Here is a 25,061-nt window from a genome sequence, read left to right on the forward strand (position 1 = left end):
CTCAATTTTGGTGTTGATCGCATAAGATCCCTAGGAGAAGTTCGTTAAAATACAATGCCTGGAAATGGCAATAACACCACTTTTTCGACGCAGAAAGTTAAAAATATCTGACTTTCTGTTGGGTTTGAGGTTTCACTCCAAGACACTTTTTTTATATAGGAATTGGCATGTTTGACATTTGTGCCAATTTTCATGCGTGTGCTTGAATCGTAGCTCAGGGGCCAGGCCATCAAAAATGCATAGTCGGTGCTGTCAGGTCATTTTGCCATGCCCACTTCTGAAACCTATCACAAACGTAAATCTTTGCCACTTCTGGGGCGTGTGCAAAGTTTTGTGAGTTTTTCATGCATGTGTAGACCCTCAAATCGCGATTCATTCTGGAGAAGAAGAAAAAGAAAGTCCTACGCATTGTTTCGGTACTTGGTCCCTAATAAGCCTGCAGGGAGACCACAGATTGTCACCATTGTACAAATGCCTGGTTATAAATTTTCTAATTAAAGATAATTTTATATTGAAGATAATTGTCTAAATTATTCTTCAAATAGTAATTTTTACTGTATTCAGAGCAACTGAGGATGTGAAACATTTATGACATAACCATGAACATTTAGTAGACCACTTCAGTTTAGTTTTTACTCGTAATGTCACCTGTGAGGGACCAAGCCAGCACGTACAGTAAGGGGCATGCAAAAAAGAAGATTTTCAAATCTAATTTAATAAAGTCAAAAAGGTTCACAAAAAGTTCAAAAATAAATAAAATCAATTGAAAGAACAAAAAACTAAACAAGGAAACCAAACTGAGTTCAAACCAAACAAATCATGTCTAAACCAAAAACAGAACTCCATGAAATCTTCTTCTTCTTCTTATAATTTTACGGCGGTTGGCATCCAGCGTTTTGGTGCATTACCGCCACCTTCAGCTCCGGAGTGTGGACCAGAGGTTTAGGTTTACAGACTAATCATTTCCCCCCACTTCCCTCTTTCCCACCCCTTCTCATACACACACATACATACTTACATACACACCTCTCCCCTACTCCCATGTTACAATAATAACCATAATACTCTCATACTACTACTTACGCTAATACCATAATAATAATAACCACCACATTGCTCTTACCCCTACTTTTACTTCCACTACTTAGTTATATTAAACTTTATTCCCTTTACCTTATAACTTAAATTATTATATCCTATCATAAACACATGTTTCTCTCAGATACTTAATAAGTATTCTGGTCTGAATCCTGTCCTTTGTATTTAGTAAACCTTTTAATGTTATTTCCTGAATCCCTATTTCCCTTAGATCTTTTCTCATTTCCTCCCTCTGCTTTTCATATCTTTTGCATTTTAGTATCACATGTTCAACTGACTCTTCTTCACTACATCCCTCACATAATCCAGTTTCATGTTTTTGTATCAATTTAAGTGTTTTATTTAATAAACAATGACCCAATCTTAATCTTGTTATCACTATTCCTTCTCGCCTATTACCTCTACTGACTCTTTTGTGTTTAACAGCCTTTTGAACTGCATACAAATGCCTTCCTTTCTTTTCTCTGTCCCACTTCTCTTGCCACTTTTGATTTATTCTTACCCATATTAGACTCTTCACTTCTGCTTTACTAACCCTTATTTGCATTTCTACATTTTCTTTTGTTAATGCCCTTTTTGCTAATTTATCAGCCATTTCATTTCCCTTTATCCCTACATGACCTGGAACCCATATAAATCTTACCTCCTTTCCCTGACTTGTTATTTTAGTTATACACTGGAGTACTTCATACAAGATATCTTGTCTACTTGAAGAAAATGATCTTAGACTTTCAAGAGCTGATGCTGAGTCTGAACATACCAAAATTTTTTCCTGTCCTGTCAATTGTACCCATCTTAATGCTACTAGCATGACTAGCATCTCCACTGTGTACACTCCCACATTATCAGATGTCCTTCTATTTATTTCAATTTCTTTTGCTAGTATAATAACCCCCAATCCAGACACTCCAGTTTCTGGGTTCTTTGCTCCATCTGTAAAAATCTGTGTGTACTCTTTGTATTTTTCTTCAACCCTTTGATTAAAGATTTTTCCTAGATTTATGCTTTTTTCTTGCCTCATTTTTTTTCTCTAAAATAAACTAGTCTACCTCTGGCCAAACTAACCTCCATGGTGCAATTTCTGGATAAATGACACTTGAACTTATTTTCATATCAAACACTCTTAATTCTTTTGCCACCATGTTTCCACACCGACCAAAATTCTCCTTGTGACTTTTCCCATTTTCCCAACTATCCTGTAATACTGTTTTAGTGATATGTGTATTTGTATGCCCTTGTAAACCTACCCAATAATTAGCCATCAACTGCTTCCTTCTTAATTCCAGTGGCAATTCTCCCATTTCCACTTGGATAGCTGACACTGGTGTTGTCTTAAAAGCTCCACTACATATTCTCAGTGCCTGCGCCTGAATTACTTCTAATTTTTTCAAGTTTGACTTGGCTGCTGAACCATACACTACACTACCATAATCTAAAACTGACCTTATTAATGCTACATAAATTCTATACAGTGATTGTGTGCTTGCACCCCAATCCCTTCCTCTCAAACATCTCATTACATTAATTACTTTTTTTGCATTTTCCTTCCATTTTATGAATGTGGTCTACAAATGTTAAACGAGAGTCTAACTTAATTCCAAGAAATTTAAAATTCCCTACCCTCTCTACATCTTTTCCATACATCTGTATCTTAAGTTCCTCTACAATTCTTCTCCTAGTGAAGAGGACCGACTGAGTTTTTTCAACAAAAAACTTAAACCCCCAATCATATCCCCACCCTACCACCTTATTAGTTGCTTCCTGTAACCTCTTGATTATATGTTCCATATTCTTTCCTCTCTTCCACAAAGCGCCATCATCCGCAAATAGAGACCTACCTATATCTTCTGGTACCTTTGCAAACATATCATTGATCATTATAATAAACAGTAATGGACTTATCACACTTCCTTGAGGCGTGCCATTTTCTGCTTCGTATTCATTTGACACCTCCGTCCCTACTCTAACCTGAATCTTCCTTCTAGAAAGGAAATCTTTTATCCAGTTAAATAACTTCCCTCCAATTCCCAACTCATCTAGTTTAATTAATAGCCCCTCCTTCCACATCATATCATATGCTTTTTCTATATCAAAAAATACTGCTATTACATTCTCTTTATTTACTTGAGCCTTCCTTATTTCTGTTTCTAGTCTAATAACTGAATCAATTGTACTCCTTCCCTTCCTAAATCCACTTTGACATTTATCCAATAATCCTCGTTTTTCCAGGTCATGTGTCAACCTTTCTGTGATCATTCTCTCCATGATTTTACAAAGATTTGATGTAAGTGCTATTGGTCTATAACTTGTTGGTTTTGTTGGATCTTTACCGGGTTTCCTTATTGGAATCACTATTGCCTCTTTCCAGATTTTGGGTAGCTTTCCCTCCTTCCATATCTTATTATACATCTCCAAGAGCTTCAACTTTGAACTTTCTTCCAACTTCTTTATCATTATATAACATATTTGATCTTTTCCTGGGGATGTAGGTTTTGCTTTATTAATTGCTCTCACCATCTCTGCCAAAGTAAACGGATCATCTAATTCATTTCCTGTTTCTTCCTTCCTGTTAATCTTATGAAAATGCTGATTCTTTGTTACTGTTCTCCTCCTCCTCCCTTCTTCTGATAAATTTTCTGAACTATGTACCTTAACAAATGCTTCTGCTATAATCTCTGCTTTCTCCTTATTTGACGTTGCTATTTTTTCTTCATTTACTATCACTGGGTATTCCCACTGCCTTCTGTCTCCTCCCATCCTTTTTATCATTCCCCATACTTCTCCTATTGGTGTAGTTCTTCCTATGTCCTCACAAAACTCCAACTTGTTCTCTTTGCTTGACGTACTGTTCTTCTGACTACTGCTTGAGCTTTTTTATACTGAATGAGGTGTTGCATATTATGTGTTCTTTTTAATAATCTAAAAGCTTTGTTTCTTTCTCTTATTGCATTCCAACATTCCTCGTTCCACCATGGCACAGTTTTCCGTTTTCTTTTGGTTTCCTTTTTTGAGATAGCTTCCTCTGTTGCCCTAATAATTGCTGTTGTAACTTGATTGTTTACTATATTTATATCTTCATGATCTTCTATCTTTATCATTAACTCACTACTGATTTTTGTAAACATTTCCCAGTCAGCTTTATTAAAATTCCATTTAGGGATTCTATACTCTAGCCCCACTTCCGATCTCTCACCTACTGAACTTATGATTGGGTAGTGATCACTTCCTACTGTAGATTCTGTCCACACCTCCCATTTACAACTTCCCGCCAAAGAACTAGATACTAATGTTAAATCTAAGACAGATTCAATTCCTGTTGTTACATTTATTCTAGTTCCTCTACCATCATTCAAACACACCAACTATCTTTCATCTATTAGTTCTTCTATTATTTTACCATTAGTATCTGTACGTGTCCTACCCCACATTGAACTGTGGGCATTAAAATCAGCACACCATATTACTTTTTGACTATCCTGTCCCTCAATATTTAATAACTTTTCTATATCCAACTTCTTACGTGGATTATAATAATTAATGATTCTAATTACCCCACATCTTTCCCATACCTCCACTACTATGTACTCCTGCTCCTCACCTATTCCCACTATTCTATACTGAATCCCATTCTTAATGAAAACTGCACATCCTCCTCCCCCTCCCTCACCTTTTCTGTCTCTTCTAACTATTGAATATCCATGTACTACATAATCTAAATTTGGTTTTAGCCATGTTTATTGTATACACATCACATCTGGTTCCTCATTTAACTCATTTATAAATTGTTTAAATTCTTGTCCATTAGCTAAAATGCTCCTAGCATTCCATTGTAAGATTATAACCATTAATATTACTACCCTATACATGTTGCTTCCTGACTTGACTGATTTGTAAGGATTTCCCTTACCTCTTCCCATGTCAGTCCTACTAGTCCAAGATGGTTGACAGCAGCTTTTACTATCAGCTGTATTTTCTCATTTTTTGATTTGACTTCTGCTGTACTATTTATCACACCTGCTATAAACGTTACTAGTTCTATTTTTTTGACGTAGATTTTCTCTGATTTGTCTTGCTGTTGAGAATCCATAACCACTTCATTTTCTTTGTTTTTCTTTTCTCCTGACACTTTAACCGCCTCGGCGTATGTGATTTTTTTTCTCCACTCTTAACTTTTGTATATTTGTCTCCCTCTGCATGACTTCACAACCACTGAATGCCACATTGTGAGCACCTCCGCAATTGCAACATTTTGGTTGAACCCCTGCTCCACAGTTTCCGTAATCATGATCCCCTCCACACCTTGCACACCTTCTTTGCCTATTACAGATTTTTGCTGTGTGTCCAAACCTTTGGCAGTTATAGCACCTCAATGGTTTTGGTACATACAATCTCACTGGATAACTCACAAATCCAAGAAATACTTTCTTTGGCACTACCAATTCATCAAACTCTAATAGCACGGTTTTACTGTCTTTAGCTTCTCCATCTCTTGTTGTTTTCATTCTTGTAACATTCACTACTTTTGCTCCTTTTATATTCTTTTTCATTTCTTCTTCTGTTACACTTAATGATACTCCTGTGATCACCCCTTTAGCTACACTTTTCCTTCCCATTCCCACCTTAGCTGTGTTCTCCACCTTACATTTGACCACATCCTTAATTTTCTGGGCTTTTTCCATTTGCCCAGCGTCAGCACATCTTATTAGTAGGTTACCATCATTAAGGATCTTTGTGTACTCTATCTGTCCTATTTTATTTCTCTGATCCATTCACAGAGCTGTTGTGCACAACTGCCAGTCTTTTTCAATAAACGTTTTTATCCGATTTAAATTTCCCTCCAACTTGCAAAACAAACGACCTTCCGAAAAACCACCAAACTCCATGAAATGACAAGACAGACCACATTTATAGCACAGGGACTAGTCCATAGAAAACAAGAAGGGGGAGACAAAAACATACAATTTACAAATACAATAAACTAAGCCAAACATCTAAATACAAATCTAAATATTAGTTAAATAAATTCTAAATAAGGTAAAACTAAATATAAATCTGAATAAACAAACATTGCAAATCATTATTGAACCTAAACTAAACATGAGCTCTCCCTCCAAGCCATTAAGCCAATGGTATCGGCAGGCAGAACCAAAAGACGGCACCTTTCGGCACGTCGGACCTTTAGTTGGGCGGACCACACCCGGAAACTCTGTTCCTCGTCGGCACTGCAGCACGGTAACTTAAACTCAAAAGAAAACTAAATTAACAAAACATACAGTTCAGATAACTGATTTTGTGTGCACCCAAAATAGTAATAAATGTACTGTGAATAATAAAGAAAGGTAATGAGAAACTGAAAGTGTATGCGTCTTATTTAAATCTGATATGAATGAAAGGAAATGTATAAACACAATAACTGAAATTGTGACCAATAAATAATCTTAAATGAATATGTATAGCGTGTGTATATGTGGGTGTGTGTGTGCAAACACACACACACACAATGTGTGGCCACCACACTGGCCATCACATCACCCCAGCAGAAATACACTCTTGTTTGGAGTGTATTTCAGTGAAAACTGTGTCCCAATTCGCATACTTTTAATACGCCCTAAAAGTAAGTACTCTTTTGTGAAGGAAAAGTTTATACTTTTGAGTGTGCAACAGAAGAGTATGCAAGTTTTAGGACATACTACTTTCTCTTTTTGTTTTGCGATCTGTTATAAACATTTCTGTCATATTTAATTTCCTACCTTATTGGAGAAGCAGCAGCAGGTCAATCTCCCATTCACAGGTCTTTCATGCAGAGAAATCTCCTCAGAGCTTTGGGTAATTTTGCATTCAGACGTTGTTCAAAGTTCAGTGTTGTTGTTGCAGATGAAATATAACACAGATAACGTGATTTAAATATTTTCCAGTTGGCTAGATATTGACTAACAGACATTAAAACATCTTTACAGAAGCCTCTCTACTTGACGGTTGGTCTCGCGCGTCCATCATTTTTGTAGTTTATTTACACTTTTCACACGCGTTTGTAGTTCTAAATGAATTTGTGTCCAATGAACAATGTATTGTGGGCAATAAGGACTCTTCTACACCTCAATTTAATACCAGTGTTATGGTTTAACTGGTGATCGTGTTAACTGGTGTCCCTTTCCAGATGTAAGCTATTTACGTTTGCAGATTGGCAGATTCGCCACTTTTTCACAGCAACAAAACATGTCCATACCAAATAAAGATTCTTATTACTTGATGTCATTGTGAGCAATATTGATTTTAATATCTGTGTAGCAGGACAGTACATAACAAAAATTAATCTAAAAAAATTATAATTTACATGTGATCAACAGGATTCAAACTTGTGTAGTCAAAAGGTTCAAGCGCACGCATCAATCAACTTATCTAACTGAGCTACTCAGAACTACATATAAAGAAGTCTGTTTTAATATCTTTATCAGTCAAAATATGCTTTGCTGCGATTGTGGACTCGTGTTGACATGTTTCCATCAATGTTAACAAGTTAACATGTTAAGTTACATCTACTCACGTTTACGTGTTTCTACAAACTCTCCCGCTGATAGAATAGCTCTGAATGACAAAACGATGTTTCATCAGTTGGTCAAACCATGATTTTTCATAGTTGTAGACATATGTGTACCTGTCTCTTAGAAGTTGTGTTATCTCATGACCCATGCTCACACATCTAACATGAATAAAGATTTTACAAAAAAATGAATACAATGATGATATTATTATGCAACATATCATCTTTAATATATCTTATTTATATTTAATATATAATATTATGCAACATATTTTATGATACATACTTATCAATATTCCAGAATAGATCAAGCCAAACAGAGCTGATTAATGATTCATGGATCGTTGAGTTTCTGTATCAACTTCCATAAGCTTGATGCTCAGTCAAGGTTTGTCGCCTACTCTATGCCTAACATTGATAACCTGTTGGAGAGGATTGGACAGGCCCGCTACATCACCACACTGGATCTGTCCAAGGAGTACTGGCAGGTACGTTTCCATCCTGTACTCAAATGCCTGACCACCTTCAAAATACTTATGTTATACCATTCCAGTTCTAGTAGCTGATGAATAGTTTTTCAGGGCTGTGAAGAGTGGCCAGCTGCTTACCTAGACAACATTGAGATTCATAGTTGCATGTGGGTGGAACATCTACAGCACCTAAGGCAGAACCTGTAGAAGATTCAAGCCTGGGCCTATCCTTGGATGTTGCAAAGTGTGTTGGCCAAGTACAGTAGTAGACAAACTACTTAAGTAGTTTACTTAAGTACTAAAAAGGAAATTGTGATCTCAGACATCAAGTAGACAAGGTGGAGGTAATTTTTTCGAAGTCCTAGATGCAGGACAAAGAAGGAGGGGCATTTCTTCTTGGGGTTTGTGGGCTGTTTGTGGGCTCTGTGCACATTTTCTACTGAAAATCCTGATTTCATCCAATGTTTTATTGCACAAGTGGACACATTGGACAGAGGGATTGATGTGGTACTGACCCAGGGACCAGCTGGAGAGGAGAGACCTGTAAAGTTGGGAAGATGTTTCCCAGGCAAACCATTCCCATTGTTTTTTTGGGACAAATACACTTAGTCAAAAAACATTCTCACTAGCTCTCTGAAATAGTAACTTTTATGGGTTAAACATTTTCTAATGCATTGGAATGACAGAATCTTACTATATTGAGATGCTGATCTGATGGTTGGCAAAGTGTCTTGAGAGGTTCATGTTTCTGAAATTGTAGATTAGATAAAAATAATGCAAGTGATGGCGCTATTATTAGTCAGATATATATAACTTTTACCATATACTGATACAACTTTTTCCACTGATTTATGTTTTGCATCAGATGCAATGACGGGTGCAGATGCATTTGTGGGCCTGTGAACACACATGCTGTGGTGAACAGAGGAGTGTAGGTGAGTGTGAAGTTCAACTGACTTATATAGACTGTTATTGTGTGCTTGTTGCTGTCAAAGAATATCGTCACCTATAAGGTCAACTATACAGGCAACAACAACAACAAATAAAGAAAACTGCTGAAAAAAAAAAAAAGAAATTGCAATCACAGAATTAAAGAACAGATCCCTGTGCCAAATAATAGTAGTTCACTAAAAGTACTTCACACTCCTGGTCTATTTCGCTAATATTTCAGTTTATCTTCTGCCCCTGTATACTTCATATAATGAAGCAATGAAACATTACAGAATTTAAATCAGTTCATGATGATAGTGTGAAGATATTTAAGATTAATAAAATTTTTGTTTTGCATATTTTTGTGAAAGACTTTTATTTTCATGTTGAGTTCTGGAGAAGTATGTTGAAATCTGTCTTTGTTCCTTAATTTATTTATGACTTATAAATGAGGAATTCAGTCATTCAACAAAAAGAGACAATACACACAGGAAGTGCTACTTATACAAAGCAACTGTTAGTGCTCAGAATTAAGAGCTAGCGTATAGAGGGTGAATGTTTTTTAAGTGCTCAGGTGTTTGCAGAATAAACAGGTTTTTAGATATTTTGAATGACACCAAGGCGGTGCGGTGGCGCAGTGGGTGGTGCTGTCACCTCACAGCAAGAAAGTTGCAGGATCGTGCCTAGGCTGGGTCAGTTGGCATGCAAAGAGTACCAAGGGTACCAAAAGGCACAGCTAGATGCACAGCTGAACACTATTGGTTTACAGAGATATGTAATCGGCTTGCGCAACAAGCCAGAATAACAACAAAGGAACAGCCATGTGTTAAATACACAGCCGTGACATTACAGCATGATAAAATATTAATATAATAACGAGCCATGGTCAGTCTCAAACAAACCTTGTCGTCATCTTGATGAACAGCTGTAGGGTACAAAATCTGCTGTACCCTGTTGTTGTTTTTACGAGCCCATCTTAATGTGTGAGCGGTTTCCAGGGCTGGCCCAAGCCTTCAGGGGGCCCTAAGCAGGATTTTATTTGGGGCCCCTTTGGTGCAAACAATATGAAAAATTATCATTAATCCTTGATAATTCGCACACTATAAATTTAAAACACACATTATCGATTTTATTCGCTGTAGCTGTGTTGCTTACATCATAAAATATATGTTTTAAGACAATTCTAAATATTATTCTGCAGAAACATCTTCCTATTGATCCAACTTTTTATATGACTATTTGCCACAAATCTAAATAATTAGACACAAAACATTAATATGGGCTGGCAGAAACAAAAGCAGCTGGAAGTAGCCAATAACATACTGATTTTTATTATTATTCAGGCACAAGACGCTGCCAAACAGTCAAACATAGTGACAATAAAGATAATTATTTTTTAAAAAATTGGATATAAATGTTAATACTGAAAAAAATTCATATTGTATTTTGGAGTTCAAATAACTTAAAACATCTATTTAAATTAAAATCAAACTAAATCAGGAAGCATTTTCTAGACATACTCGCATGTCAATCAAATTAATAAATATGTACAAAAAATTTTCAGTTTTCAGAAATAATTCTAAATAAAGTGAAATTTTTTTTTAAAACAAATTGATCTGCCAATGAGATAAGTAAAATAATCTTATTTAAAACCTAAAACAATCTTTTTTTATTTACCCTAATTGGCAGATTATTGAGCTTTTTTTAATGAAAAATTCACATAATTTTGACTAAAAATCTTTCTAGAAAATGTTTATTGGTTTAAGAATTTTTAGATATTTGGACCACAAAATCACACAAATACTATAAGAAAGAAAATAATTTTGCAGTGTATTTACCAACTGTAAATTGTATAAATCAGAAGCTGATTTTTTTAATCGTCAAGTGCATAAAAAAGCATTTTGCTGCTGTTCCAGGCACTGCTGCTTCAATCACGATATCAAAGATTCTGCGATATATTGATAGATCACAAGAAAACCAGCCACAATATATCACAATTTTGGTAAATGAAGGGGGAAAATGCATCAAAAATGTATGATGAATTACTTTTATAAACATGCATTTATAGAATTGCAACAATGTAAAGCAAGTGCACATCTGTCAAACAAGCTTAAAAATGCTGATGTGCAGAGAGCAGTTTATGACTGAAGAGAGCACATCTCTATCGCAGCAGCAAAATCTCAATTTAGTGTAATATGCATTTAAGAAAAAAAAAACTGCCAAAATAGTAATTTATTGCATTCTGTAAACTAAAAACAATTATTACAACTTGAACAACTAATTTTATGTAAACATGAAAACATTTTATGCTTAGCCCTGGTTTATATTTAAAAAAAAAATTATTCCCACTATTTTTTCAACTGATCAGAATGCTCTGAGAGGTGAGCACAGACTCCTCTGAGCACGTATGTTTTCAGCAGTGGAGAACATTATTTATTTACTCATCTATTTAAGTTTTTTAATTCCCCTAATATTTTTTTTGCCAAAATACCATCTACAAGACTTTGACTAGGTCTGTAAGAGTCAAATAAACGCAAGGCCTTTCTAATTAAATGTTCATGTCCTATTGATATCTTTATATATTTTGGCGGAGTTAAAAAGTTTGAGCACATAAGAAGTTGCACTAGCCGCGGGCACGCGCGAGCGATATAGCGAAGTGAAAGCACGTCTGTAAGAAAGAAACTAGTGGCAAATACGGGGGAGCTGGATGTCTGCAACACACACATACATTGGCCCAGCTTGGACAGAAGAAAGTGTCTGTATGCCTGAGATATTCACCATTGCAATGGCTCATCTCTCAGACTCAGTGTTTTTTTTTTTTTAACATTTAACATTTACCAGAGCTTTATTTACTGTGCTTCTACATTTACATGTGTCCTGTTTACATTCTGTTTTATTAAGGTAAAGCTGGTTTTATTTAAGCACATTCAGACTTTCTCCTTTATAATACAATTTTAAAGAAGTATTTATTTTTTATTTTTTATTTTTATATTGATCAAACAGGGATGTACAGAGTTATTCATAAAACAGTATACAATGGAATTAACAACAAAAATTAATTGTGTACATTAAGTATTTTTTCCAGTAGTTGAGATGTCTTAATAGCTTTGGTATTACTTTGTATAGCAGTGAGGGAATCATAAAAAAGTTTTAGATCAATGAAAAATAGTTTACAATTTGGTACAGTCAGCAAACATTTTGTTTTGTGGATGTGATACTTTCCAAATAAAATAAGAATTTTAGCTATTTTGTCCATTTCCAGTAATCCAGAGTTGCAATCCGTAAAAAAAAAAAAACATTTGCTCTGTTATACTGATTAATTTATAAAACACTTCAAAAAGTAGTAAGGAAACTTGGGACCAAAACTGTTTTGCGTAACTGCAACTGAAAAATAAATGAAGAATTGTTTCCGGTTCCATTTTACAAAAACAACACAAGGATGAAAAACCTTCCTTAAACTTACTTATAAAATCATTGCATGGATAATATCTATGTAATATTTTAAAATTAGTTTCTTTGACTTTATCAGACTTAGTGGTTTACATGACGCTGGTGCATGTCTAATTATCCGCCATTACGGGAAGCGCCACCTGGTGGCGGCTGGGTGTACTGTAGCTAAAGCGGTTATCTTCTGCAGTCGGTGTTGAAAACTGATTAATTAAATCAGATCTTTTGTAAATATAGGTAAATATCTTGGCGCCTGAGTATGTATCATGGTCAGAAATAACACTATAAATGGGCATGTATTTTGTCCCACCACTAATCCACAAATTAACAAACTAAAACGAAAGTCACACAATAATTTCAAGCACTCTTGGGGGCCCCCTGGTGGCCACGGGGCCCTAAGCAGCCGCTTAGTTCGCTTATGCCTTGGGCCGGCTCTGGCGGTTTCACTTTGTCCAGAGAGCTCGCAATCGGGTCTATATTTGAATCAATGAACTTTTTGAGCTTATATTAATAATGTGCTTGTGATCATTAAAGCACTTTGATATCCTGTCAGGAAGAAAAAAACCTAAATAACCTAAATAAGGACTAAATGTATGTTGTGTGTAGTTTTTCTGTAAGTGGTAACATATCGGAGACTGTAAGGGTCTGTACGTGTTCATATATGTTGCATTTATTCATTTATTTTTTTATAATTGCAGATATTACATTAGACTATTTCGTCATTAATCTTTGGTTATAATAAAATTATGTTAATAAAAAAGTTAGTAATAACCAGTACAGCTTTACTGTAGACATTTTCTCGAGCGTAAATGATGTCATCTGAAACTTTCTGTTGTACACCACACCCACCAAAAGAGTACCATTGGTACCCTTGTAGCAGTGGAAACGCAAGCCTGATAAAGGCGAACCGTACCAACCCGTACCGAACTGTACCACTCAGTGGAATCGGGCCATAAAGGGACTAAGCCGAAAATGAATGATGAATGAAATCAGTGACTCAGCAGTGCGAATGGAATGAGAAGATCATTGTACTGTATGGTGTTGATTCATTTGGTAAGCTGTGCATTGATTTATTTAAGTGGTGTAAAATGTCATCTGACATCTAGTGGCGGAAAATGTCATTGCGCCATTCTTTAGAACAACCGGATGTTTAAAAAGTCATAGAAGAAGAGACTGTTATCGCCATGCAGAGACGCGTTGTTGTTTGCTTTCAGCCCTTGTGATAGAAACGACTGTAAGTTACAAATTTTATTTTGAAAACATCTGCAATACTTCCTTTGGGTTAAATTGATTAAGGAGGGTCAGTGTTGAAATGTTTAATGCTTGATGTTCTGTTTAAATGCTAACAAGCTTGCATATAGATGAACGTCATTAAAGTGCCTGGATTGTTTATTTAGCTGTTTGATATCAGTTTAAATATGTCAGTTTATGTTTACAAATGTGAAAGATGTATATTATTTGTGATATTTCGTAATCACTTTGTAATTTTTACCTTTTGTATTTTTCCTTTTTAGTTTTACAAGCAAATCAAGTAAAAGTGCTTCACATTCGCAAGAAGAAAGTGTGATGGTGCTTTATTTCTGTTAACTATCTGTCAGCTTTGGTTTTGAACACCATTGGCAGGGCAGAATAGTAAAAAGTCGTCTACACGGCGGGAAGCACAAGCTTACTGAGTTAGACTGTGATATCAAGATGGACAAGTCACAGCCCAGCAAAAATGTTGAAGAAGCTAACCAAGCACTAGAAATAGAATCACGGTCAGGCAGATCACATCGGTCTACTAGATCTTCAGCCAGTGCAGCTGCGACCACAGCAAGAGCTAAAGCAGCAGCATGCAAAGTAAAAGCCTCATATGCAGAAAAGGAAGCTATCATGATGAGAGAACAAGCTCAACTAGAAGAGCATCAACAAAGAACATTAGCAGAAACAGCACGTAGAAAAGCAGAGGTTGAGGCTGAACTGTATGTATTGAAACTGCAGGAAGAAGCTGTAGCAGCATCTAAAGAGGCAGATGTTTATGACGCTGCAGCTATCGGTGAAGAGGAACTAGGTGAAGACCTAGAAAAACTTTCATGCATTTCCAGCAGGATTGAACGCACCAGAGAGTATGTGCAAACACAATCTCAGTTACCAAATACTCCCAATCTGATTTCTAATTTGCGACATGAGGGTGAGAATTCTCAGTATGTAACACGGAGTTATAATGAAGGCTCACTTAGCTCCCACTCACCCACAAAGAAGGAGGAATCTAAATCAGAGATCATTCCTATAAAAAAGGAACTAACAGTTCAACACAGCCTCCAGTGCTCTCCTTCGAAAGTAAAGATTGATCCATATAGTGGAGATGATGAGGAGAGGCATCAAATCTATCCAGTAAGAGTACATCGTGAATCCGATCCGCTCTCACAAGAAAATGCTGGGTGCTCTACACCAGCGCCACATGTCAGTGACTTCACTACATACCTGCTGAGAAAAGAAATGGTGAGTTCAGGTTTGTTTCAGTTTGACGAATGCCCTGAAAATTACTGGGCGTGGAAAACATCTTTTCAAGCTGTAACCAGTGAACTTAATCTAACTAGTAGGGAGGAGATTGACCTTCTCATAAGATGGCTCGGTCCTGATTCTTCTAATCATGCCAAACGAATCAAATCAGTTTATGTCAGTAACCCTACCTCAGGAGTTAGAGTGATATGGCGTCGCCTAGAAGAATGCTATGGTTGTCCAGAAGTCATTGAGCAGGCAATGTTAAAAAGACTTGATGCTTTCCCTCGCATCACAAACAGAGACATCCATCATCTGAGAGACCTCGGTGATTTGCTGCTTGAGCTGCAGTCTGCAAAAGAGAGTGGTCGTTTGCCTGGACTAGCTTACCTCGACACAGCACGTGGAGTAAACCCCATTGTCGAAAAACTCCCATTCGGTCTCCAAGACAAATGGATTACACAGGGTTCCAGATACAAAGAAGACCATAAAGTATATTTTCCTCCTTTTGAGTTCTTTGTTGAGTTTGTTTGTCGACAAGCAAGAACCAGAAACGATCCTAGTTTTGCATTTGCTTCATCCAGCAGTCTGAGCAGCTCAAAAGCCGATGGAGCTGCCAGGATAAGTAGCAGAGCTTCTGTCTTTGTCAAAAAAACAGAAATAAAGGCTGCACAATCAAACCAGGAAGGAACGCTGGAAAATAATGTAGAACCAAACAAGGTCTGCACTGTGCACAATAAGCCTCATCCACTCCATAAGTGTCGAACATTCAGGAGCAAACATCTGGATGAACGAAAAGCAAATTTGAAGGAAAAGTCCATTTGTTTTAAATGTTGTGGTTCCACCAAGCATGTTGCAAAAGACTGTATAGCATTGATCAGGTGCCGGGAATGCAATAGTGATCGACATGTGGCGGCCATGCATCCTGGACCTGCACCATGGTCTGTTACTACATGGTCTATTGAGACACCCGAGTCAAAGACAGAACAAATCAAAGAAAAAACAGATGAGGACACAGCTGAGGTCACCAACAAGTGCACAGAGATTTGCGGAGATGTTGATAAGCCTAAATCATGTTCAAAGATCTGTCTCGTGAAAGTTTATCCATCTAATCAGTGTGAAAAGGCCAAGCACATTTATGCTGTACTAGATGAGCAGAGTAATAGATCTTTGGTGAAGTCACAGTTCTTTGATCTGTTCAACATCGATAGTAGTTCTACCCCGTACACATTGAAGACATGTTCAGACATAGTGTCTACGGCGGGGAGGAAAATAACTGGATTTTCTGTTGAATCACTTGATGGAAAAACAGTAGTTGCACTTCCACCCTTGATAGAATGCGACAGCTTACCAGACGATAGATCTGAAATTCCTACGCCTGAGGTAGCTGTACATTTTCCCCACCTCACTGTGGTGTCAGATAAAATCCCACCTTTAGATCCTAACGCTCCTATCCTTCTCCTCTTAGGACGTGATGTTCTTAGTGTGCACAAAGTGCGTGAACAACGAAATGGACCCCATAACACACCATATGCACAGCGCTTAGACCTAGGCTGGGTAATAGTGGGAGAAGTTTGTCTTGATGGCATTCATCGTCAATCAAGTGTGAACGCTTATAAGACCAACATACTTCTCAATGGACGAACTTCATACTTCCCTTCATGCACAAAGGGCATCAACGTCGTAGAAAAAGCTCAGTCACCTCTCTTGTCATACATTCCCAACCCACCATGTTCTCTCAAATCTAACGAGAGCTATTCAATGAATTTAAAGGAGGATGTGTTCTTCAGATCTCCAGATGACGATAAAGCCACTCTATCTGTGGAGGATAAAGTCTTTCTAGAAATGATGGAAAAAGAGGTGTACCTTGATGAGGATAGACACTGGGTGGCGCCACTTCCATTCCGCTCCCCAAGGATTCAGCTCCCAAATAATAGAGAGCAAGCTATGCAGAGGCTAAGCTCTTTACAGCGCACTCTCTCAAAGAAACCAAAAATGAAAACGCATTTCTTGGACTTCATGCAGAAGGTGATCGAGCATAAACAAGCAGAACTGGCTCCACCCTTACATTTGGAGGAGGAATGTTGGCATTTGCCGATTTTCGGTGTTTACCACCCCCACAAACCTGACAAAATAAGAGTGGTTTTCGATTCAAGTGCCCAGTTCAGGGGAGTTTCCCTAAATGATGTTTTGCTGAGCGGTCCTGACCTCAACAACACTCTCTTGGGTGTACTGTTGCGCTTTCGCAGGGAGAAAATAGCTATGATGGCAGACATAGAACAAATGTTCTATTGCTTCAAAGTAAAAGAGCCGCATCGCAACTATCTTCGCTTCCTTTGGCACAAAGACAACTGCCCAGAAAAGGAGATAATTGATTACAGAATGACTGTACACGTCTTTCGCAATAGTCCGTCACCTGCAGTCGCAATATATGCCCTGAGACAAGCAGCAGAACACGGCAAAGTGGAGTGCGGAACAGATGCGAAGAACTTTGTCTTGCGCAACTTCTATGTGGACGATGGTATCACGTCTGTTCCAACTGAAAGGGAAGCCATTGATCTCTTAAAACGCACACAGACAATGCTATCTAAGTCAAGCTTGAACCTGCATAAAGTGGCCTCCAACAGTGCTTCGGTGATGGAAGCATTTCCTTCTAGTGAAAGAGCCAAAGATCTCAAAGACCTAGATTTCAGTAAAGATACAATACCTCTTCAACGCAGCCTTGGTATCAGTTGGAACCTCAAGACAGATTGCTTTATGTTTAAAGCTTCTCAAGAATGCAAACCCTTCACCAGAAGAGGGATCCTTTCCACTGTCAATAGTTTATATGATCCCCTCCAGTTTGTCTGTCCAATCACTATGCAAGGCAAAGCTCTAGTGAGGGAACTTTCAACAATCCAACAGGATTGGGACACCATTCTTCCATTGGAAAAGGAAAGTTCATGGAAGGCCTGGATTTCATCTTTAGCAGAGCTTGACCAATTGCAAATACCTCGAGCTTATGTTCCAACCTCAGTGTGCAGAGCTCCACTTTGTGAGCTGTGCATTTTCTCGGATGCTTCTACTTTAGCTATTGCTGTGGTAGCATATCTTCGAGTGATTGACTCAAATGGACAGCCTCATGTGGGGTTTGTGATGGGAAGATCCAAGTTAGCCCCCTTTCCAGCACATACTGTTCTGCGCCTCGAGTTATGCGCTGCAGTGCTAGCTGTGGAGTTGATGGAATTCATAAAAGGAGAAATTGACCTGGAGCTTCATGACATCCACTTTTATACAGATAGCCGCATAGTGCTCGGATACATTCACAATGTCACACGCAGATTCTATATGTATGTGGCTAACAGAGTTGCACGCATAAGGAAAGCCACAGAACCTAATCAGTGGCACTACATCTGTTCCGAACAGAATCCAGCGGACCATGCCACTAGGTTCGTGCCAGCAGCCAACTTACCTCTAACCAACTGGTATTCAGGTCCAGAGTTCCTTAGGAAATGTGGTCCTGTGAGATGTAATGTAGATGAATCCTATGGACTTGTTCAAGTAGAAGAGGATGTTGAAATTCGCCCTCAAGTGAAAGTTCTGGCAACGAGCATTACTGAACAGTCTCTAGACTCAAGCAGATTCCAACGTTTCTCGAGATGGAAGTCTCTGGTGAGAGCTGTCACAACTCTTACATCACAAAATACTTCTCACAATCTTCACCTAACAGTCCTTGTCGAAAGTGGCATTTGTGTACAAAGACCTCAGATGTTGAGACCTCACAAGCTAAGTCGACCATAATTAAAACTGTACAGCGAGAAGTGTTCCGAGAAGAATTTGAGAGTCTGACCAAGAATGGTAAAATCTCACAATGTAGCACACTCCTAAGACTCGACCCCTTTGTGGACAAAGAAGGTCTGTTAAGAGTCGGGGGTCGCATTCAGTGCGCTGACATCTCAGATCCAGAGAAACATCCCTTGATACTTCCATCTAGCCATCATGTGACTGATCTTTTAATTCAGCATTATCATGATCAAGTGGCTCACCAAGGACGGCATTTTACGGAGGGCGCTATACGTAGTGCTGGATTGTGGATTGTCAGCGGCAAAAGACGCATTTCAAATATCATCCACAAATGTGTCCTATGCAAAAAGCTAAGAGGTAAAATGGAAAGTCAGAAGATGTCGGCTCTGCCCCCAGACCGGCTTTCTGTAGATCCACCTTTCACATACACAGGTCTTGATGTTTTTGGAACTTTCACTGTGGTGACACGCAAAACAAGAGGGCACAACATTGAGAACATGCGATGGGCTGTCATATTCAGTTGCTTGAGTAGTAGAGCAGTTCACTTGGAAGTTATGGAATCTTTATCAGCGTCAAGCTTTATTTGTGCTTTGAGACGTTTTTTGGCTGTGAGAGGGCCAGTAAAGCACTTTCGATCAGACAGAGGGACGAATTTTGTTGGAGCAGTGAAAGAACTCCAAATCGACAGTGGTGACTCTGAGCTAAAAGGGTTCTTGCAGAATCAAAGCTGCACTTGGACATTCAATGCTCCACACTCCTCTCATATGGGGGGTGTGTGGGAAAGAATGATCAGGATAGCCAGACGTATTCTGGAAGCGCTCTTAGTAAAATCTGCTACAAGACTCACACATGAAGTCTTAACAACCTTAATGGCAGAAGTCATGGCCATTATGAATTCCCGACCTTTAACCCCAATTTCTACAGATGCAAGTATGCCTCAAGTGCTCTCACCAGCAATGCTCTTAACTCAGAAAGCAAGTGTTGCCCCAACTCCACCAGGAAACTTTGAGTTAGGACACTTGCACAAAAGTCAGTGGCGTCAAGTCCAGATGTTAGCAGATTCATTCTGGAAGCGATGGAAGCAGGAGTACTTGTCCACCTTGCAATCCAGAAGAAAATGGACTGAGGAGAGAGATAACATTCAGGAAGGAGACGTTGTTCTGTTAAAGGATGGGGAAGCTAAGCGCAGTGAGTGGCCAATTGGCCTCGTAACAAAAACCGTAGCCTCATCTAATGGGAAAGTCCGAAAGGTTATGGTAAAGACTGCTAAGCAAGGGGCTGTCAGGGAGTACTTAGGGCCTATATGTGACGTAGCTTTACTTTTATCTAGTGATTAAAAGCATAGTGGTATATCCAATACACCAGGCGGGGAGTGTACTGTATGGTGTTGATTCGTTTGGTAAGCTGTGCATTGATTTATTTAAGTGGTGTAATTGTGACATCTAGTGGCGGAAAATGTCATTGCACCATTCTGTAGAACAACCGGATGTTTAAAAAGTCATAAGCTGCGTCCCAAATCGCATACTTATGCACTATTTTACGCCATTTTGTAGTATAAATAGTGTAAGTAGTGTGTTCACATTGAAAACTCTCAAAATAATAAGTGCACTTTAATTACCCGGATGATGCACTCATTCAGCCGCTAAAATGAAGTGTGTAATGATGGACACTTCACGCACTCAACGACCGCAGGTTTGCTTACGTAGCGGAAGGGGCGGAGCGATCGGACGCACATGTTGAATAACTTTATTTATTTTGGATGGTGAAAGCAAAATTCTCCTACGAGAGTGATTATAGCGCCTCCCGATGGTGAATGTGGCAATACTCACAGCAGGTATTACTTGATAATTCAGTCGTTTATTTCACTGATTTGGCAACAGTCAAACGTCATCAGGGAAACGGTTTGAATTTCCGCTTAGTAAAAAAACATTAGTGTGCCATTTGGGACAACACTACATACATGTACTATCCTGTTGAGTGTGTAAGTGCATAAGTACATAGTGCATGAGTGCATAGTGTATAGTGTGCCATTTGGGACGCAGCTATAGAAGAAGAGACTGTGATCGCCATGCAGAGACGCGTTGTTGTTTGCTTTCAGCCCTTGTGATAGAAACGACTGTAAGTTACAAATTTTATTTTGAAAACATCTGCAATACTTCCTTTGGGTTAAATTGATTAAGGAGGGTCAGTGTTGAAATGTTTAATGCTTGATGTTCTGTTTAAATGCTAACAAGCTTGCATATAGATGAACGTCATTAAAGTGCCTGGATTGTTTATTTAGCTGTTTGATATCAGTTTAAATATGTCAGTTTATGTTTACAAATGTGAAAGATGTATATTATTTGTGATATTTCGTAATCACTTTGTAATTTTTACCTTTTGTATTTTTCCTTTTTAGTTTTACAAGCAAATCAAGTAAAAGTGCTTCACATTCGCAAGAAGAAAGTGTGATGGTGCTTTATTTCTGTTAACTATCTGTCAGCTTTGGTTTTGAACACCATTGGCAGGGCAGAATAATCATTCTCATTGAAATGGTTTTGAAAAGTGACTTAGAGCCTCTCTATGATGGTACCACAAGGCGAAGCTTACTTACCATCCAGAGGCTCCTGAAGGGGATGGAGACCTTCAGGGACATGTGGAGGTAAGAGTGTCAAGAGTGTCTGTATAAAGGATCCAATAGTAGAGGAGTTAAATTCAATAAGTTTTAATTGAATACGCAAAAGAAAAAGACTCAGCAACTTGCTGAGATCCAGAGCAGGTCTTGGATTTTAGTAAAAATAAACAAAGGAATGGACCACAGGCAATGTGCCAGAACATAGGAAAAATTCCAACAAATAATAACGGCACCGCATGAAAAAGTAAATCAAGAGTGGGCTAAATTCCTGTCAAAATCGTCTTTGATCCAGGCCTGGTGGTACAGGATAAGGCAATGGTTAAGCAGAGGGTTAATTCTCCAGCAGGGCAGATCAAATCCAGGATGGTTCCACAAAACTGGACAGAGAAAATAGATGTAAACCAAGCAACAGTCCGACAAGAAAGCAGTAGGAAACCCAACACTCTGGCAAAAAGAGAAGCGAAACACCCTCAGATATAGGACCAGCAATTTGCAGCAATGGAAAGCAGGTGGCAGTAAACAAGTAAAGCTGCAGTCACACTGGACTTGTCTTGCCATAGACTTCCATTCATTTGCACGCGAATGCGTCAGACTGGAAACGCAAGTTCATGCGTCAGGTTTCGAAGGTTACTCCAGTGCAAAGCTTGGTGAACTCTGACCTGTGAAATCGCATTAATTGACCAATCGAGGATCAAAACATGACCTCTCTGGACAGAAATTTAAAACATGGAGCAATCGCTCGCTTTTTTGAATGTCTAATAATCTTGTTTAATCCCGTTCCTTTTCGCAGCACCGTACGACAGAATTTTGCACACACAAACTCTAGTGTGACCACAGCTTTAGGCTACTGATTTGCAAAGACTTTAATGCTGCAGTCACATTGTGCATGCGAAATTCTTAAGTTTGAAATTCTGCACAGCTTTAGTTGTGTGAAGCTACACAGCAAATTGGGGAGAACAGATTGGAAAGCTGTCAGAAAAGAGAGAGAGAAAGCAAAGTCAGGGATGTGAATCTTCCGTATAAATATGGATTTCTGTATTTTCCAAGCTCAATGGGGCGACCCCTGTGATTTTTGCAAGTTTTTTTTTTTTTTTTTTTTGAGGAGGAGGAGGGTGGGGGGAGTGGGGGGTTGGTTATCATGAGGTTTATCCTCAATCGTCATCAAAGCAGACGACCTGATGGTGTTTAGCATTGTGCACAAGAAGGAGCAGTTACTGCTTCATTCCGGATGTTTTTTAAGGGATGTAATTGTAAACCTACCTAGGCTGTTGTGCAGGGCTTGACATTGTCACACTGGTAGACAAGGAAGACAGAGGTGCAGGCCCGGATTGGCTAATCGGGAGGACCGGGAGAATTCCCGTGGGCCGGTCTGTTTTTTGGCCGTGAGGGCCGGTGTCCCTATCTGCTTGCACTCTCAGCAGTCACACTTTTTTCTTCTATTAATTTATTTGACCATAGCTTTATTCTTTTTAATCATTAATTTGCCGTAGTGCCGCTCTTTTTATTTATTTTCTCGCAGCCCCGTGAGAAAAATGCAGCCTGCAGGTTAGCTAACGTTAATGATGATGATGTAATGTAACTATCGACCCCAAATAGCGTCCTGTGCCTGGAGGTATTTGCCCGACACCAACACTCTCTGACCTGCCATCAGGTTTTCGGGGAAGGCGACATTTTAGGGACTTCTCTGACAGTCTAGGAGTCTCTGACAGTCTAGTCGCCAGACCCCTCGGTGACTGAACGATAGGAGCAAGTGTGACGCCCCAGGGGCTAGGCCCCCATGGGTGTGTTAGATCCTCCCTGTCCTGGGCGTTCTATCAGGGAGGCGTGGGGGTGTCCCTCCGCACACAGCGCCCCCCCTTCCCGCCTCGATCCGTGGGTAAGGACCCAGATGGCTCGTCTGGCTATGACCCAGAGCTTGGCTGCCGCTCAGCCCGCCAGCCCGCCCCCTTGGACTCCGTTTCCCCTGCGCCGATACTCGGCCCGTGCCCCCGCCCCACGCCCCTCGCCCTGCGAGGGCGGGGGGATGCTGGGTGAGTTCGGTCGAGTCACCCGGCGTGGTGAATCGAGCCCCAGGGGCAGCGTAGGGAACGAGCTGGTGTAGGCTTCGATTCTCCCCCCGCCCGAATGTGTGCATTTGCATCCCGTCTGTCCGCCCGCAACGCCGCCCACCCCCTGGGTTTATCCTTGCTGGCTCCCGGCTGACCCCCACCCCACCTACCCTGCTCCTGGGGGGAGTGAGGGTGGTTGGTTGGAGAAAGCTAGTGGTCTCCGGCGAGGTGAAACGTGCCAGGGTCAGTGGTGCCGGGGTTATGGGCTGTCTGGACCCCCCTTTCGATGGTTGGTGCATATCGATGTTGGTTGTAGCAGGTCGTAAAAGCAAAAAAAAAAAAAAAAGCTCCTGCGGCCGGCGTGTTTGGAGTTGCCCCCCAAAACGGTGCATGTTCAATGGGGCTCAAACAATCCCCTTCTTGGGGTGAAAAAGTGAACGAGACAGGCTGCGGAAAAGCTCCCGCAGGCCAGGGCAGCAATAAAGGGGGGAGGGAGTGAGGTGGGACACCCCTTCCCCTACTTGAGTCGTAACAAGAAAGAGGTGTTGAACCGCTGGCCGGGGCAGCGAAGAAGGTGGTGCATTGTTTCACGGGACATCTCCCCCCCGGTTCCTTTGAAAAGGGGGGGAGGGAGTGAGGTGGACACTCCTCTCCCCCCTACTTGAGAGTCGTAACAAAAGGAGTGTTGAACCGAATGGATCCCGTAGGGCATCGGCTTACACCCCCTGGTGCGGGGGGGGGGGTACTTCCCCTTTAAGAAATACAGGTCCACCACCGTCATGACGCAGAAGTGGACGCCGCCTCTGCCCGCTTATCAACCGCCGCACGTGGCGTGTGGGTCTCTTTTCCCCTCTGCATTGGCTCTAGCACGGTCATGGCTGAATGTGCCCTATGCTTCAACTTCTACAGTCGGCTGGCTCCTCACCTGATGGCCGTTCACAAGGTTACCAACTCGGACGAGAAGCGGCTACTGCTCGCGCTGGCTGCCGGCCGCGTAAACACGCGGAAGACGCCGTGCCCGGTCCCGGGCTGTCGCAGGACGCCAGCCCGCCTAGACAGGCACTTGAGGCCGCATGCAGAGCTCTCGGCCCGGGCCGGAAAGAGGCTATGGGGAGGGCGAAACGTCGGAAAGTAGCTCGAGAGTTGCAGTGGCTGCAGTCCACCCAGCCGGCAATCCCTGTCGTGTCCCGGCTAGCCTCGTCCTCTGAGGAGGAGCGGGACTTGGAGGGCCCGAAGACCGGCCGTCCGTATGCTGACCGCGGCTGCAGGCGTGCCACGGAGTGCATACAGGCTCAGCTCACGGACCTGGGGAAGCAGGTTACCAAGATGTGGTCTACCCTGGTTCAGTTCACACGCCTCTACTGGGAGTTAAGGAGGGGAGAAGGGGGGAGAAGGAGGAGGAAGAGGGTGAGGAGAACCAGGTCGCCTCCTGCACCACCGGCTCCCGGGCGAGGGGCGGCCGGAGGTCCGACGCCCCCCGAGCCTCCGGAGGCTTTGGACCCCCATGCCTTTCCATTCCCGGACCACGTCCCCGCGCTGAGTTGAGTATAGTTCAAGCACTTCACTGTCGCTGTGCTGGGCTTGTGTCTTCGGGGAAGTTGACTCTTGGTTGTACTCGTTCCACAGATCTTTTCTTGGGGGAGTTTGAA

The sequence above is a fragment of the Danio rerio genome, chromosome 9 (genome assembly GCF_052040795.2).
Source record: "Danio rerio strain M-AB ecotype USA chromosome 9, GRCz13ab, whole genome shotgun sequence".
NCBI classification, from domain to species: domain Eukaryota; kingdom Metazoa; phylum Chordata; class Actinopteri; order Cypriniformes; family Danionidae; genus Danio; species Danio rerio.